General features: G+C 41.3%; 1 pseudogene; it reads left to right on the top strand.

The window, feature by feature from the left end:
- The first annotated feature begins 1312 nt into the window (after nt 1-1312).
- Nucleotides 1313-5626, top strand: LOC122479470 (annotated as a pseudogene).
- Nucleotides 5627-5857: the final 231 nt, after the last annotated feature.

Here is a 5857-nt window from a genome sequence, read left to right as displayed (position 1 = left end):
TGTTTCTGTGGAAATTAGTTTTGAGTATAAGCCATTCAGTACATTAAGCCTAAGTCTTTTGTTTTGTTTTGTTTTTTTGTTTTTTGTTTGTTTGTTTTTTAAGACAGAATCACAGTGTGCTAACATAGGTGAAACTGGAAGTAGGTAAGACTTGAGTTTCTTATTTGCTGAATGGGTATGAATCTCAGCTATCCATGTAGGATTCATTTGAACAAAATTCTGTGGGCATGATGGGTAAAGGCCTAACATTGTTGAGTACTTGCCATTTGTTAGAAACTGCCAGATTGTTTATATTCATTTTCTGTCTTAACTCTTAGAATTCTATCAGATGAAGGTCTTATCTGTAGCCTGCCACTCCAGTTATCTCTTGCTGAGTAAGGAGCCATCATCCAAATTTAGTGTCAGAAACTAAGCTGGATGATGCTCTCTCATTCTGGGGACCAGGAATTTGGACAGTAGAGGTAACTTGCTTCTCTTTCTGAGCCTCAGCTGGGAAGACTCCAGTGCTGGGGGGCTGGAATCATCTGGATGCCTCCTCACTCAAATGTCTGCACAGGTGGATACAGTTTACTCAATGTCCAGGCTTAGCTGAGTCTGCCAACCAAAGTGCCCACTTGTGGCAACTCCATGGAGCTTGGGTCTCTTATATCATGGAGAATAATGCAGGAGCTGTATAGAATCTACCCCACACCAAACCCCCCAAAACTGTGGAGCAACTCTTATTCCAGCACAATTCATCCAAGGCTTACTTTTTCATTTGTCTTGCTATCGTCTTAAGTAAGTAGTAGTATCCTACTATGATATCCTTAGAGTAAATCAGGAGACGTTGCACTCCATGTATGCTTATGTATTTTGATGTGTTTACATTTAAAAAAAAACAAAAACAAAAACTCTAACATTATGTAACATAAAGGAAAAGAATCTTTTTCTCTGAATATTTTGAGAAGTATTTTCCATGATGAGAAAGCTGTCCTCATAAATACAAGAAATCAACAGATATTTTCCTTGAACTTAGACCTTAAAAAAATCCAACTAAATTATTTAATATCTCCTTTGAAATATACAAAGTTGGTTTGAGTCTTCAAAACTGAGAGAGAAGAAAGGTATCAAGATCAGTTAGATGAACCTGTATTATCTTTTTAAAAGGAGGAAAGAGAGTGATTCCAGTGAAAAAGGTAGCTCTAAGGGCCTGTTTCTCAATAGAAACATTGAAAAAGAAACCAAACAAGACTGTCAGAATCAACCCGGTCAGAACTCTGGGAAGTTTAAAGCATTCATGTAAACACTGAACTCAGAAGAAAGCATTTTGAATATGGCTGGAAAACTCCATAGCATTGTTATTTACCCTTCTTCCATCCCTGCCCCCTGCACAGTGGTGATCTTAAAGATTCAGTACGTATTCCGACATTGGCACACTGTCCCTGGTTCCAGATGGAGAAGAGCACACTTACAAAGAACTGTGTTTGTCTCTTCTAATTTGTCTGATACCCACCTTAGGTACTGACACAAGGTGCCTGTCTTTGTTTCACCTACAAAAGAACACAGAGCAAAAAAGTGGTGGTTGGCATTCCTGAAAACCGTAGAAAGGCAAATAAACAACCCATAGTGTGGGCCTTTCCACTTCCGCTGAAGGGATTAACTTTGCATTGCTTGAGGAAATGGTAACGGTTCCCCTGAAACAGTTGCCATGCAAGACAATATTGATCTCAGGACCTGTCACCATCCCCCCACTTTGCTTCTAGACCTGAAACTAGACTCATATCCCAGCAGATTTCTAAAGGTGAGGTATAGTATGTCACCCATGATGTGGTGTGTTAACATTCCTAAAGAACTATTTAAACTTTCTAATTTATATAGACAGAACTCTGGGGAACATGGATAGGAATGGAAAATAAGAGTGTGGGAAAATGGTGAAAGGAACTTAAATTTAGATCAAGCAGAATTTATTGACCATGAGCTCACTAAGCAGAGACTCTGCAATTAAGGTTGCAGCTCAGAGGGACACCTGAGTGGCTCAGTCAGTTAAGCTTCTGACTTAGGCTCAGGTCATGATCTCACAGTTTGTGAGTTTTAGCCCCGCTTTGGGCTCTGTGCTGACAGCTCTGAGCCTGGAGCCTGCTTCAGATTCTGTGTCTCCCTCTCTCTCCTCCCCTCCCCCATTCACGCTCTCTCTCTCAAAAATAAATAAACATTAAGGAAAAAAAAAAGGTTGCAGCTCAGAGCATTAGAAAGGGCTCTAATAGTTTGTTTTGTTTGTTGGCTGAAGCATGTGCCAAAAGGTGGTTCATGTGAGTGATTTGGTGATGCCAGACAGGCTTTGGTTTAATGTAAAAGGATTAAAAGCCTCAGGGAGATTGGCATATTAGAGTGATTTGTCTTTTAAGACCTACCCACCCACACAGGGAAAGTCCAGAAGACATGCCTTACACCAACAATGTGAGAAGTAAATATGTAAGAGGAGCCCCAGGATCCTTGACGAGCTCTATGATCACTTTTCTTTACAGACCAAACTTCACAGTGGGAACTGCAGTTGGTAAATTGGGAAATCTAAATGCAGTGGGAGTAAGTGGATCTTGGGATGGCAGGGGCCAGGTGTTGGCACACAACCACCAAAGGCAAGGTGAGTGTGGTTACAGAAATGAACAGCAGAATCAAAGCAGCAATCAAAATATTCTAGCTCAGGCAAACCTGTGACATTGGCTAGCTGATGATGGAATTCCTAGAAGTGGAGTAGATGGAAAGCCTACAGAATTCTTATTTAATTTGTAGAAGCAGAAAAAACTAGGTCAAGTGAACAAAAGTCTAGCCTAAACTATAAAAACAGAGAGTCATGGCCCTTTGATCAATCCCAAGACTTGAGCCAATTTATGGACCCAGAGTCCCTTGAATAAAGAAGCCAAGGAAGGACTCTGGGACACTACCGAAATTTTATTAGTATTTCTCTCAGCCTTCAAGCCAAAGGAATCTATTGCCTTTTACCAGGGTAACTATGCATTGAGGAAAAGGAAGCAACCCTACCTGTCAGGGGCTACTGGACACTGGCTTTGAATTGATGTAATTCCAGGAGACACAAAACATCACTTTGGGCCATTGTTCAAGAGTAGGGGGTTTATGGAAGTCAGGTGATCAATGGTGTTTTAGCTTGGTTTATCTCACAGTGGGTCCAGTGAGTCCCCAAACCCATCCTGTGGTTATTTCCCCAGTTCCAGAATACATCATTGGTATAGACATATTTAGTAATGATCAGAATCCTCACATTGCTTTACTGATCTGTGGAGTGAGAGCTTTTTACTAAGACCAACTGGAAGCCATTAGAACTGTGTTTACCTAATAAAATAGTAAATGAAAACTAATACTGCATCCCTGGAGGAATTGCAGGGATTAGTACCACTGTCAAAGACAAAAGATGCAGAGCTGGTGATTCCCACCACTCTTCCTTTCAACTCTCCTATTTGGCCTGTGCAGAAGTCAGATGGATTTTGGAAAATGACAGTGGATTATCGTAAATTTAACCAGGTGGTGACTCCAGCTGCAGCTGCTGCACCAGATGTGGTTTCATTGCTTGAGTAAATTAACACATCCCCTGGTACCTAGTACAGAGCTATTAATCTGGCAAATGCCTTTTGCTCCATACTTGTCCACAGGCCCACCAGAAGCAGTTTGCTTTCAGCTGGCAAAGCCAACAACACACCTTCATTGTCCTACTATGGGAATATGTCAACTCTCCAACCCTCTGCCATAATTTAGTGTGCAGGGATGTTGATACTCCTTTTCCTTCCGTAACATACTACACTGATCCATGACATTGATGATATTATGTGGATTGGACCTGACGAGTAAGAAATGGCAAAGTGCTATAGACTTATTGGTAAGACATTTGCATGTTAAAGGGTGGGAAATAAATCCTATTAAATTTGGAGGGCCTTCTAACTCAGTGAAATTTCTTAGGGACAAATGGTGTGGGAAATGCCAAGATATCTTTTCTAAAGGCAGGCATAAATCGTTGTATCTGACCTTTCCCACAACCAAGAAAAAAGCATAACACCTAGAAAGCCTCTGGACTTTGGAGGTAATATATTCCTCATTGGTGTGTTACTCTAATCCATTTATTGAGTGACTCCAAAAACACTGATAATTTTGAGTGAGATCCAGAATGAAAGGCTCTATAATATTTCCAGAGTGCTTTTTAAGCTGCGCTGCACTTGGGCCATGTGATCCAACAGATTCAATGCCCCTGAAGTATCAGTGACAGGTAGGGATACTGTTTGGAGCCTTTGTCAGGATGCTATAGGTGTTTTGCAGCACAGGCCTTTAGAAGTTTGGAGCAAGACCGTGTCATCTTCCACAGATAAGTATTTACCTTTTGAGAAACAGCTCTTGACCTGCTACTGGGCCTTCATAAAGACTAATGGCTTAATGATGAACCACCACGTTACCCAGCAATCCGAAGCATGCATCGTGAACTGGGTGTTATCTGACACACCAAGCCATAGAGTTGGGTGGGCACAAAACACTGTATCATCAAATAACAGTTGTATATATGCGATTAGGCTTGAGCAGCCCTTGGAAGCACAGGTAAGTTAAAGGGAAAAATAACCCAAATGTCCATGATCTCCACTCCTGCCAACCTGCTTTCTCTCTCCTAGCCCATACCTAAGGCCTCATGGGGAGTGTCCTAAGATCAGTTGATAGAAGAAGAGAAAACTTGGGCCTGGTTGACAGATGGTTCTGCATGATATACAGACACCACCTGAAACTGGATAGCTATAGCACTACAGCCCCTCTCTGGGACACCCTTGAAGGACGGTGGTGAACGGAAATCCTTTCTGTAGGCAGAACTTTGGGCAGTATACCTGGTTGTTCACTTTTCTTGGAGGGAAAAAGGATCCAACTTGAAATTATATACTGATGCATGAGTTGTGACCAATAGTTTGATCAATCATCAGGGATTTTGGAGGGACATAATTAGAAAATTAGCAACACAAAAACCTGGGAAAGAGACAAGTGGATAGACATCTCTGAATGTGAAAAAATCCTAAAGATATTTGTGTCTCATGGGAATACTCACCAAAGGGTAACCTTAGCTCTGTGGATACAAGTCAGCCTCTTTCCCTAGCCAACCCTGTCATCACCCAATGATCTCATGAACAAAGTAGCCATGGTGGTAAGGATGGAGATTATGGGTGGGCTCAACAATATGGACTTCCACTCACCAATGCCAAACTTGGCTATGGGCACTGCTACATGCTCACTCTGCCACCAACAGAAACCAGGGCTGAGCCATTGATGCGGTACTATTCCCTGTGGTGATGAGCCAGGCACCTGGGGGCAGATTGATTTCATTGAATCATTTCCATCATGAAAGGGAAATCATTTTCTTCTCACTGGACTAGACACTTACTCTGGGTAGGTACTTGCCTCCCATGCACTCATTGCTTCCACCAAAGCTACCATTCATGAACTTACAGTATGTATTATCTACCATTCTGATATTCCACACAGCATTGCTGCAGATTAAGGAACTCACTTCACTGCAAAGGAAGTGCAGCACTGGGCTCCTGCTTATGGAATTTACTGGTCTTACTGTGTTCCCTACTGTCCTCAAGCAACCGGCTTGATAGGATAATGAAATGACCCTTTGAAGTTTATTAGTTATAGTGCCAGATAAGTGGTAATGTTTGGCAGGTCTGGTATAAGATTTTCCAGAAAGCCAAATATGATCTAAATCAGCCCAATTATACCCCTCAGTTATAGAAATAAGAACTATAATTATTGTATTTCCTTACTTTTTTGTGAATATGTTTGTGTATATATGTGTATGTGTGTATGTTTATATATATGTAAATTTTACATCATA

The sequence above is a fragment of the Prionailurus bengalensis genome, chromosome C1, assembly GCF_016509475.1.
Source record: "Prionailurus bengalensis isolate Pbe53 chromosome C1, Fcat_Pben_1.1_paternal_pri, whole genome shotgun sequence".
In the NCBI taxonomy this organism is placed as follows: domain Eukaryota; kingdom Metazoa; phylum Chordata; class Mammalia; order Carnivora; family Felidae; genus Prionailurus; species Prionailurus bengalensis.
The sequence above is the reverse complement of the archived record's forward strand: the minus strand, read 5'-3'. Positions and strand labels throughout refer to the sequence as shown.